Raw genomic sequence first — 12957 nt, 5'->3', positions numbered from 1 at the left:
GTGGGTTTAAGCAAAGCACTCAGGATCTCGAGTTTACCCCCCTAAAAAATCGTGAAATATGGAAACAAAAAGCATTTTAAACACCTCTTGGGATTTGAACTTCTATGATGTTTAGGTTGTGTGAATGTAGAAATTTTAGAAATTTTCACTTTCCTTTGAAGATAAAAACATGACTCTTGTCCAGATACGTGACTCCCAAGAACTGGGATGTGGGAAGAAGCAGCACAAATATGATTCACCCTGAATTTTGCAGAAATTGGCAGCTCTGTGAAAGGCATTGAGCGAATGGTTCACATGGATGCTGCCTCCCCCCACACCCTGCATGCAGAGCTGCTCTGTGGTTGCTCTGTGCTATCTTGCCTTCCTTGGCTTAGTTTCCCACTTGAGCTATCCTGGGAAGCTGTGTAAGGAGAGGGAGTGATATTGGAGGGAATGTTAGATGAAGTTAAAGATATTTTCTCATGTGTCAGTTTGTGGCTCTGACTAACAGTGTCTGTGACTGGAGAAGAAAGCAGTCATTATGAGAAGCTGTGGGCTGAGAAGGGAAGGTAGGAGGGGGCCAGCCTCCCTGCAAGGAGACAGCAGACCCAGTTTTACAGGCAGAACCTGTAGGACAACTGCAGATGAATGTCTAGTGAAGACATGCAAAAGCAACAACCCTCTCTGAGCTTAAAACTAGCTAATAGTGCCTAAAGGATGATTGTCTGCCCAGTGGACCAGCTGCTGGAGGCAGGGAGGGTATTTTAGGATGCCTCTTGAGCTGTTTTTTCTGAGAAGGGGTATGTGCACGTTCTGTGCTTTGGTTGAGGAGCAAGCTTGTGTGTGTGCACCTCAGCTGCAAGGCAGTGGCATCTCTTTTCAATCAGGGCTGGAATGCCAGGGATGCCTGTCATCCCTTACTCACATGAGTGACTTGTCTTCTTGGTTTTTTTCTCTCTGTGCTTACCAGTCTAGCACAGAAATATATTTCTGCCCTGTCTTCTACTGGCTTTCTACAGTACAGTCTGAAGCTGAAGGTTTCCATGAAAAATCAAAAGAACTGTTGAAAGCCAAGTAGCAGGCAACAGCATTGTCAAGGAGGCCTGGAGTTAAAAAAATTGTAAGGGAAATGAGTTTCTCTGGAATTAAGGTGGAAATGCACTTCCACTTAATTTCAATGAGCTAACAAATTGTAATATTTAGAGTTGGCTGACAATGTAGAAATAACTCATGAACCAAAAGCAAAGTTTACTTCGGAAGACAGCTCTCAAGTTATTTACCTTGGCTTCATCCTTCCCTGAATTACGGAGAACAAAATAATGTTTCCCTCTCTTGATCTCTGTCTTGGCTGGTTGCTAAGATGCTTTTGGATATAATTCTTAGCATAGGAAGGAACTTCCAACACAGCAGAACTGATTGCCAAACCTAAAAAAAAAAGAAATTCTGCATCCAGTAATGACATTCTGGAGATCCTGATGCCATATTCCTTTTCTGCCATCTCAATGAATTTTCCACACATTTTTATGAAGTGTTTTGAGTCTATTTTGGTGATACAATTCACATGAATGTTTTGAGTGATCTCTTTGCTCAACCCTGACTTCACCCCTATGGAGATTTTTTTTCCTGTGTTGAAAACTGCCAAAGACTTCAGGCATGATTTTCCCACACACAGTGGAAATAAAGCACTTAAAAAAAACCCAAAACCCACACCCAAGAAATGCTACTCCAAACAGATTTTCCCCCAAAAGAAGAGTTCTGTTTGAAAATCAAAGCGGTTGTTTGGGTTTTTTTTTTTTTTTTTTTTTTTTTTGTTTTGTTTTGTTTTGTTTTGTTTTTTTTTTTACTTTGAATAGACATCCGGGGAAATACTATGCTCAGACCTTCTTTTCCTTATCAATACCCTGAATTTGTTCACCAGAGAACTGGAGAGTTTGCAGAACTCCTGGACAGTTGTAGTCTTGGGAGTACAGCAGCCTGACCTGCCGCACCCCGCTCTAGGAGTTCCTGTTCTTTCAGTGCTTGTGTCCACCCTTCTCCTTCAGGTCCCAGTGTCCTCGGTTGTGCTGACACAGCTGGTTGGGGGGCCATGAGCTGGCTCGCTGCAGGGGTTTAGATGAAATCCCAGCATTTCTGGGAGGCCGGGGTTGCAGTGTCACAGTCAGCGGAGCAGTGCCTGAAGCAGCGCTGCTTGAGCAGGATGAGCCCACCTGAGGTGCACCCAGAGGGCTGGGAAGGACAGGAGCTGGCTTTCCTGGTTTTACTGGAGAGCAGGAGAAAAGGTGCTATGTAATGCCCTCACCTCAGGGCAGATCCCACTGACTACCCAGGAGGGTGGGCTGCAAGCACTCTCCTGGTGAATGTGGTAAGGATTTGGGGGGGTGTGGGGTTTTTTTGTTTGTTTGTTTCTGTTGTTGTGGTGGTGGTTTTTGGTTTGGTGGGTTTTTTGTTTGTTTTGTCGTTTTTTGTTTTGTTTTTTGAGATGTTCACAGTGACCCCTAGAGCACCCAGAATTCTGGAGCCATAAAGGAATTGCAGTGATTGAACTTCTTTATTAAATGTCTAAAAAGTAGCACACTTCATTTTTTTTTCTTTTAAGACAAACCACTAAGTTGGCATTCAGACTGGATTTTAAGATGTCTTTTAAGCATTGCTGAAGGATGCTGGCAGGTCCAAATATTTTAGCCAGTGTGTGATATTATTTATTTATTCATTTCCCTCCTGAGTTATGTTTAGAGCTGTCAATCTGTTGCATTTTGCAACAGGATCCTGTAACCAGAGCAGCCCTTCATAAATTAAGGTCAGTTGGGTGCAGTGCTGTAACAACAACAGGCTGTAGAAACAGCCTCAGACCAAGGCATCTTTTGTTAACCAGAGGAATATTGACTAAACTGGGAGTTCCTGAAAGTGGGTGGTTTTTACTGCCAAGCTCAGCAACGCTTTGTCATAATGAAAAAACAATACTGTCTGCAAGTAGGGATTGAAAGCGTCTCCTCACATCTGTTTGTCTAAGCTTGGGAAAAGGTGCCATTGGATGAGAGTAGCAAACCCTGCTGTGACTGTACTTGTGCTTGAAGGGAAAGCCTTAAATGCCAGCAAATGACCAGGCATCTTTCATGAAGCTAGTTTTAATTTATTTTTAGACTTGATTAATAGTTACTGCAATATTTGCCTTGCACATTTTTAATGGAATGCTTAAAAAAAAAAAACTTGTTTAATATGTGATTCCTTCTGTGTAATTGTGCTCTCATACAGTGTCTTTGGTGAGAATGAACTAGCAGAGTTTTACCCAGAATTGTTTAGAAGATACCAGTGTGGAAAGCAGAGATGACTCACAGTGCCTTGGAGGAAGAAGAGCTAGCAGTTAACCACAGAGCATGGCACTATCTCTATGCCAAGCTGGCTGAGAGAGCCAGCATATTTTCCACTTCACTATGTCGGGGGAAAAAAGTACTCCAGAGAAATATTGGCTCTCTAAGCAATCTTGATAATCTCATCAACTTGATGAGTTTAGAACAGGTGTAACATGGGAGGCATGTGAATCAAAAGAAGGTGGTAGTTCCCATCTAGAAACCATTGTTATTTTTATTTGATGAATAAGTATATATGAAGCATTCTCATTTTTGGTGGATTCCCCTGGGTGAATAAACTTGGTTGCACAATGAGAATGTGGTATGTGATAGATGGAGCATATGATTAGATAGTAAGTATTTCTGCATAAATTTATTTTGTATCTAATCCCATGTGTCTGTATTCTTATTTCTTCAGGAATATCTAAATGGCATCTCTTTCTACTGCAGGCAATTTGCCAGATGCCTGTAAATAAGGAATGTCTACTGCAAGTGAAATAATAAGTATCTCTTCTCAATGTAATTTGTTTGCCATTTGCATTTAGTGATGTAGTGTTCTTGTTGGGGAAGGTGGCTTGACTTTACAGGCAGAATTACATGAAAAACACAGCAGTTAAATCTTCTTTTCTATTACAATAAAAACCTATCTTTTACAATATAGAGTTGAATATTTTCTTTTGGGGGAGGTGTTTCATTTAAATTAATTTGACATATCCTGTTATGTCTAGTGGTCTTTACTTACACAGAAAATACAGTAAGAAAACGATTGTCTTCCATTTTAGGTCCCTCTTTTTCTCACCATTCATCTTCCGAAAGATGGAAAGACATGTTATTGCTGTGGTACTGTGCTGCCCTGGGACCTGGGCATGTTCTCCTAAAGCTCCACTTCTTTTTGTGTAAGTGTGGAAGTTTGGGTATCCAGCTCTAGCCAGGTTCATTGTTTCTGCCAAGGAGAAGGTAAAAGACTTCATGAAATGCTGGATTTAGCATATGGACTGCCAGTTGTGCCAAAAGAAGAAAAAAACAATTGTGTAGATTGGAGCAATATTTTGGCACTGGCCATAGGAGGAGTCAAGCTGAAGGATTGATACTTGGTTTCCAAGCATCTGAACAGGAAGGCCTTGAAGAACCTGGGTGATGAGTACTTTAGGCTTGCTTTCAGGCTGGCAGGGTAATCCAAGCAGATTGTCTTGTGGTTAGGCAAAAGCACTAGGTGAAGAAGACTAAGCCTGTAATTTAGTCCACTGGTTAATAGTGAAATGTCTGGATGACTTCATTTAACAATGACTGTCAAGGTGTGAATCTTTTTTGCCCTGATGAAACCACCTGAAATAGTGATTGGTGGTTGGCATTGGCTGGGAGACTGCAGTGAGTCTGCTTTCTAAACTCTCCTGCTTGGGAGAAGTGGGTTTGGGGTGTTACTATTGTGGGAGACATCCACTGGGCTCTCAACAGATTAGTATCTGATGAACAAACGTTTTTTACACCTGTAATTTCGATAGTATGTGATTTCTATTTTACTTTCTACCCCTCCCACCCTGTATTCCAGTGAGTGCCAGAAGATGAGCTTTCTTTAGATACATAAACAAGATGATGTGGTGCAAATTACAGAAGATTGCAAAGCCTTGATTTCGTTTCTCTGAGCTGTGATTTAAGAATTGATACTCTTGGGTTTTTAACTGTGACTAAGCAACTGTTTTGTTGAGGCTGATTATTTCACATGCCAGTGGTTGAGAGGTAGCATCAGATTATTCCTGCTGCTAGCATGAATGTCCTTATTTATGCTGTCTTCTCTTCTACTGAGGGTAACTTGGACTTTAATTTTACCTCCTGTTCTCACCTTATTTTCACAGCTGATGAATGTGAACAGTTCCTGTGTCTCAAATGTTTTATTTAGGGGGGACCACAGGCTCTGCAGGATTGACCCTGTATAGTATTCTTTTGTATTCTCAGGTTTTTTTCCACCTAGAAACTTTTGTTGGTAGGGGACAATATTAAAGCGTTTCAAATTGAAAAAAAAAATAAAATCAAGGTTCATTTCAGACCTGTATATAGCAGAAGGAAAAATTGCAGGGAGGGAGAAAATTTTTCTTGTTGGTCACAGTGCTCCTGCTGAATATGTGGATGTGTACATATGGAGTGAGCACATGCACAGGCACTCCATGCAGAGAGAGCACATACATAGGCCATATGTTCATTGTTTTAGAAGTTTCTTTTTCTCTTGTATTTTCATCAAGCTTTTAACAGAGCTGTTTTAATTGGGATTAAATATAACTATGTAGGACAGTAACTAAGACACAAATTCAGTGTTTTCCTCCTCACCCTCTGTGTGTCAGCAACATTCCTTGTGCTCATCCTCCACCTAGAAATGAGTTTCTTTTAACCTAGGGGCTGTTGTCAAGAAGAGAGGAGATTACAGCATTCTTCCAGGCGTGGTGGGGCTGAGTTTCATTTACAAATTTTGTCCAGAGTTGCAACACGCTCCTCTGTACTTGCCATGTGCCAGGCTTAGCTGGCATATAAACATAGCAATAAACTGGAGAAGCACTGCTACAGTCCTATACCTGTGCCCATACATGCAAATGTGAGCCCTGTGTCTGTCCTCTGAAGTTCTGTATTTATGAATGGTTTACAAAAACAGCGACATGCTTAGATTGGTTCCTAGAAGAGACTTACATACAGTTTCAGTAAGGCAAATAATTTTGCTGGTTTGGCTGTGAAACAATTTTGAAATGTGTTTTAAAAATACTTAGGACTTAAGACAAAAAGATGTGCACAAACAGCATTTGTATCTACAGCACTTGTATCTATTGGAAGAAATAGTTTCCTGTGGTTTAAATATCAAACAGTGAGACCTGTTTATAAGTCATACGAACTGTGTTTTCAGTGTTTGAATGGTCAGGTCTTGCCCAAGTGTCTCACAGGGTTCTAAAGTTCCTTTTTAACATTTTCTTATTGCAAATACCTCATAAGGTTTATCAAATAGAATATTTTGTATTCAAAGGGTATGTAAATGCAAACAGGAAAAAAGTAAAGAAAATGAAGAATAAGAATTTCTGAGATGCTGATGATTCTTCTCTGCTTTTTCTTTAGCTACTGTCTCCTTTCTTGTTCTTTGTGGTTCTCTTATCTACAAAAACATTTAGATTAGTACGCTAATTAGTTTATGTTAACCAGCAGAGGGCTTCCACCTCAAAGCAAACAGCCTTATCCCTTCTGCAGTTTTCCTGGTATCCTTAATCAGAGAAGTGGGAAATAGACATTTATTTAGTTCTCTTAGGGTACTTCCCTGCTGGTAGAAAGATCTTCAATTACATGTTAACTAATTTTTAATAAAGTTTGTTTTTAACTAGCTTCCAGTTACTTTCAATACAGCCGTCAGCATTTCCACAGAAAACTTGGATGAATCAGTAGAAGTTTCTTGTGCTTCACCAAAGTCTCCTATTTCTAAATTTCTAACGTAACTGGTGTGTTGCAAAGTTTCTGTGCAGTCAGGTATTAAAAGTGTTTTAAGCTCCTTCTTAGTATGAACATAGCAGATGCTGAGTACAGTAGTAGGAGAGACTGAACTTATCTTACAATTTAGATTAAAGCAGCACAAGCTGAGTTAATAGACTCGTGTTCATTGCAGTGTTGCAGAGCAAAGATGAGTACCTTTGGATACTACAGAAGCACACAGCTTTTCTGGGAGGTTGGAGTTGCCCTTGAGACACGGGGTGGTTCCATTCGGAGCATCCTTCGTGCGGGCTGTGCCAGCGGCTTGGAGCGGGTGCGTGCTGCTGGAGTAAGGGTCAGAGCCGTGTGGCAGAAGAGTGCCGAGGTGCTGAATGCTGCTGCAGCACCTCTCCAGTTTCTCTCCCAGACTCTGTGAGTGACTTCCCGTGTTCATCAAAACTGCTGTTGATAACTTCTGGTGATTCAGCGAACAGATGAGTGCCTGGGGGGAAAAAACCAGCAATCTTCTCTTCGGACAGAAAACTTACTCTGTCCACAAAAATTCCATACTTAGATAGTTAATCTTCCCAGTCTATCAGCACTTGGAATGTGTTGGCTAACGGTTGTGAGCAGAGAACTTTCCCTCAGCTTTGGAAAGGAGGTGATTCTATGGTTAGGGGATTTTAAAAAACATTTTGTGTTATGAAAGCAAGAGCCACACAACCTAGGAGAACGTGTGTAGGAATCGAGGCGGTGACTACAGTTAGAGGGAGCTTTTAGCAGAGCTGTGTTAGTTAGTGAGTTGACATGCCCGATTGAAGAACCACTAAAATTGTTAATTACGTTTCAAGCAGAGATAATAACAGCTTACTACAGGCAAACTGCTGGAAGTAAGTCACTAGCGTGTGTCACCGTAACCGTGTCGCTGCTGCGGTCCTTCGGGCGCTGGGAGCGCGAATCCCGGCTGGATCCCTGCTGCCACCTGCCGGCGTGCGCTGCCCTCCTCCCGGCCGGGCTCGCTCCCGGTCCCTGCCCTGCCCTGGGCTGCGCTGCTGGCGGGGAGGGCTGCCCGTGAAGTACCCAAATATTTGTACATTACCCGAAGTCACCAAAGCCCTGTCGTTCACCCCTTATGTGGTACGACAGCATCAAACCTCACGAAGGGAAAGCTCGTCCGTGTGTAGGCAAGGCTGAAACTTAATACAGCTCAACCCTTTCCTCCTGTATCCCTCAGAATATCGTAGAATCGTTTAAGTTGGAGAGGAATTCTAAGATCATTGAGTTCAACTGTTGGCCCAGCACTGCCACATTCACCACTGAACCATGTCCCCAGGTGTCACACCTACACATCACACTCTTACCTACCAAAGCTCAGTACTTGAAACTGCTCCTGCCATCAGTAATTGCCCTACTTCTTGCACACTTGCAATCACGTTTTCTATGAAATCTGGGGTTTGCATCAGTTCTGGAATTATGCTGATGAAGAAAGCCAAAAGTGAATGCATTTGGTTATGGCTGAAGCAGGTGGGTGTCTATGCACAGTTAACTTTCCTGCTCTTTTGGCATCAAAGTATTTTAGAGAAAAACAGTAATTTTTTTTTTCTGGGCAATTCTGGCATTGGTTCTGCCCCTCTTAAAAATATCTTTTTGGCTAACATCCAGCTTGTACTGTTCATGTTCCTTGCTCCATTTCTCTCTCAGTAAGAGCCATCATTATCCCTACATACAGCTGCTCTTGAGGGGAGAACCAGCTCCAGGTCAGCCTAGCATTTTATAGAAACTGTACCCCTGTTTTTACAGAATTTCCCTATCAAAGCAAGTGCAGGTGTTGAATAAGACAAAACATTGCCCTGATGCAGTGAATCTTTCTGGGACACAGAAGCTGAAAGGAGGAAGAGAGGCTGGTGGCAAGGGCATCATATAGACCTGTCCAAAAGCTGGTTTTCCCTCTGTAGGATAAAATAGTTGTCTGCAGTCTGATTTTTTTTTTTTTCCTTGTGGACCTAATAAAGTTGGAAATGCAGATGGGCTGCTTGGAAGCAGTCTTACAGTATAAAACTCCCTCTACCTTTAGTTTTGGTATGGTGTGTTTTTTAACTGAAAAACAAAAACAAAAACAACCAAAACAAAACAAGAAAAACCAAAACCAAAAAAAACCAAAAGGGTGAAAACAGAAAGGAAGTTTTTCTTTGTAATTAGGGCATTTGAAGGCTCTGTAAGGGTTGTGATAGAAAAAATTAATAGGCATTGCTTTTGTGTGAGACAGGGCCTACTTAAGTAGGTCGAAAGGCTGGTAGCCAGGAGACCTATTTTCTTTTCTTAGCTTTGCTGCTTATCCTTTCTGTGATCTTGGGCAAGTAACTTCATTTTTGTTCCTTTATTTCTTTACTATTTTCTTCCCCTCGCAGGTCAATTCACAGTGGGAGGGAAAGAGTTTCTCACTTATGTGCCCTGCACATAAAAAGGGACACAACCTTAACTGGAAGTTTGAGGCCCTCTTATACCACCAAAATGTTCTCTGTGGGTGCTTTGCTGTAAATAATCATGCAGCAAAATGGATTACCTTGTGGGTTTACTATGTGAGCATTTTGTAGGGTACCTGTAAAAGAACAGGCACGGTGTAGATAAAGACCTCCGATGGAGGTCAGGTTGGCAAGGTTTCAAAACTGACTGAAATTCCCACACATCTGCCTGGAGATGATGAGTGCACAGGGGAAGTAACCATATGCAGCAGATCTGGTGTTGGGGCAGTTCCCTGGGATGGAGGGGTTCTCAGGGCTGCTGCAACACCCCTCTCCTCTCGCTGGCTGCAGCAAGAGCTTTGTAAGGAGGGATGAGACTGCAGGGAAGGTGTTTTCAATGGGCTTTCACCGGTGCTTAATCCAAGTGGCTTTATGACTGGCTGATGATGAGTTGTTACCACTTGAAGGAAAGCACCCAGGAAGTCTGAGAGAGAGGTGTCTTTTCAGCTGATGTGGAGCATGAGCTATCCCAGCAAGCTGTACCTGAATCATCCATGTTATTCGTCTCGTTGACTCATGAGAAATCATAGACTAGGAAATGCAGGAATTAAATTCACGCGTGGATTGTGCCAAAAGCTAAAAACGGAGCATGTCTGTGGCGTTTTGGGATTTTTGTCTTTCTGCTTTTTTGATCTTTTTTACACTGACCCAAAACCTTCTCTGTGAAACTTTTCTCTTTTTTTGCTGTTTTTTTCTGGCCTTAGGAGAACACGGTGGCTATAACCATGTACGTGTGTTTGCTTAACAACTTTTAGAGAATTCTAAGACAATCAGGTTGTGATACATGGTAAAAATCCTTATGGTATGTGAGACTATGCTTATTTGGTCTTGTTCACCTCTAAAATAAGTAAATAAATAAATAAAGGCAGGGGAAGGAACCAGTTTAGCTTTCTACTTCAAGCCCTGTGTTTCTTCTGTGATTCCTTCATGTTTTTTACTGAGATGGATTTGTATTAAAAAAATGTAGCAAAAGTAATGCCTTAAACTTTATATTCATAACCTGGAAAATATAAACCCTATATACTTGTATGATGTCTTCATAAGGGAGAAAATGGTCATGTTGGAAAATCAGCTTAGCTTATTAGATGTGTACCCTGTTTCTTTTATATGGCTTTGTAGAGTGTTTTACATAATTAAATTTAAGCCTCTACAGTGTTTCAGATGCTAAAATTTCCAACTCCGTGGCCTTGTATTCGGCTAGCGATTAAAGAATGGCTTAATTTGCAACAGTTACTCAACATGTATTGTTTTTCAAATGGTAATTGCTGTTTTCTCTTGATCTTGGGAAATTTATTTTTGATCCACATGTATAATGATGTATGCTGATATTAAGCTAGTCACCTAGAAATAAGCATTCTGTGGTAGTGACACTGTTGAAGTCTATAGCAATGGATCTTTTTCTGCAATGAAATCGAATGATACCAACCTCTGAACAAAGCACTGCACGACTCTGTTTACAGTAACAATGGAAATGTTATGGTCAGTCACGGTGCTTTTGCCCTTGGATCGCCAAACTGTGACTCAGCACCCTGTTAAAAAAGGCAGAGGTACAGACAGGTCACGAAAATTCCTGAAATTAAATTGCTGCCTAGACTCTGGGTAGGCCTCTGGGATTTACCCTGGCATTTTGGGTTAACCTGAAAGGGTTTACTTCTTGTTGGTTCCTCTGATCTTCCGTTTCTAAGTAGTACAGTGGAGAGGAGATGACTGTGATTCTGCAGTTCCTACCAGGGTTTTTATACATCTGGCTCTGTATAATTTAGCCAGTAATAGCTGTGGTAGTTTACAGTTCCCTGTACTTTTCAGTACTGGCAATTCTAAATGTTTGCTCTTTGTCAAAAGAACTAAGTTGACTTTAAGCGTGGTCTTTGATTTTTATTATTATTATTATTTTTATATTAAATCCTACCTATTTGTACATGAGCTGCTCCAAAATGGATATTTCAGTGCTTGAGTCTCTAGGGGTACCTCACTCCACATTCTCAAGTCTTCTTGTAAGCAAAAGGAAGAAAAACAAAGGAAACCTCCCAACCCTACACAGGTCTCTTGTCTCATCAGGGATGGGGAGTGGTGTCTGTTAACAAAGACAAAAACCTCCAAACTAGAAGGACTTGATGACACAGTGAGAAAAGCGAGTGTTGGCAGTGTGTTAGCTCCCACTCCCACTCCCACTCCCACTCACTTAGCACACACTCAGCGTGCACTCCCTGCACCCCCCTCCCTCCACAACCCTGCTACAGCACCACTGACTTTGGGAAGTGGTGGAAGACCTCTGTATGTGCATATGCATTACCTCGTTGGAGTGAGGTCAATTTAAATGCAGCCTATTAAATTATTTACAGAAGACAGTTGGCCAACCCATTGTGCTGTGTTAGAGGGAGCCAAAGGTCACTTTGGTGTGCCTGGTTGATTCATTGGGTAATCTGATACAGTACTTAGCTTTTTGCCTCCCAGTCAGTGGGTTAAACCTTATCCTCTTATTATGAGTCAGAGAGCCATAAGTTTCAGAAAAAGCCAGAGCCTTTGTTTTTAATGGTTTTGAAGAGGCTATGCAGCAGAATCCAGAAGGCTGCGATAGCATCTGCCAAGGGGTTGGGGCGTGTTCTGCAATAGTGTAAATCTGATCGGCGGCTTGGGAGCCGGAACACTGCACCCTTGTTTTCTTAGATCCTTGTCCTTTTGATAACATCATCTGCAGCCGTTAGGCTGTTAAGACATTGATGTTTGTTCTTCAGATAAAGGGTATGTTTTTGTGCTATTTTTCTCTTCCCCCCCCCAATCACCCCAGATTCCTCGCTACCACCATCTCCTTAAGGATTCACTGAGCTGATCTTACAATCTCCCACATTCAAGTCTTTTTTTTCTTTCTTTTGTTTTTTTTCTTTTTTTTTTTTCTGCAAGATAGAAACTTGTGGGTTTGGGGGGTTTTTTTGGTCAACTTTTATCTTGGTGACCAATCCCAGCAAAACCCATGGGTATTGGGGTGCCTTGGTCTGACCAGCTCCTGTCTGCTTTAAAATGCTCCCTTTGCTTCTCCATCTTGCAGGCTTATTCCCTCTTGGGAGAAGCGTCGGTATTGGCATGCAGGGCAAGCACTGCAGCTTTCAGTAGTGCCTGGCTTTTTAAAACTTTCACACTGTGGAGTGCTTTTCCCAGCTGCTAGTGTAAAGAGAAGGCACCAGAATGTAACAGCTGGGACTGAAACCTTTTTTATGAGCTGTAGTGACCCCAGTGAGACCACGATCACTAAATATCTGCTCAGATTTTGTTTATGTCTGTGCACTTAGTTTCTTTTCAAACGTACCACCAGTTACGGGGGCACTAATGTTTTCAGCACACTGTTCGGGATGCTTTTGGTGTGGAAAAGCTCCAGGATTTTATTTTCCCCCCTCTCCAAATCCGCAGAGGTGCACAAGTGCTTTCCTATTTCTGCACTCAGAGTTCAGAAGTTTGTGCTGCCACTGAGCTGGCTGAGGAAAGGAGGAGTTTTGCTTTTAGGAGAGCGAGCCTATCATATTTCACTCTAATCCTAAGCGATAGCCACGCAGTCGGTTTTATTGTTAGAAGAGCCTTCCTGGAGCTCCTTCACCAGGCTTTTCTCTAAGGGAGAGCAGGGAAGCCAGAATGAGGCGGCAGAAGTGTAGTGGCTTTATTGTCACTCGTGAGCTGTGCCA

At 42.0% G+C, this 12957-nt stretch overlaps 1 protein-coding gene across 1 annotated transcript in view; it reads left to right on the top strand.

Annotated features, from left to right (window-relative positions):
* Positions 1-12957, top strand: part of NHSL1 (NHS like 1) — a 177983-nt gene that overhangs the window by 62182 nt on the left and 102844 nt on the right. The window lies entirely within an intron of this gene.

Source organism: Chamaea fasciata, unplaced genomic scaffold (genome assembly GCF_029207755.1).
Source record: "Chamaea fasciata isolate MVZ Bird 193981 ecotype frontalis unplaced genomic scaffold, bChaFas1.0.hap1 SCAF_3, whole genome shotgun sequence".
In the NCBI taxonomy this organism is placed as follows: Eukaryota; Metazoa; Chordata; class Aves; order Passeriformes; family Sylviidae; genus Chamaea; species Chamaea fasciata.
The sequence above is the reverse complement of the archived record's forward strand: the minus strand, read 5'-3'. Positions and strand labels throughout refer to the sequence as shown.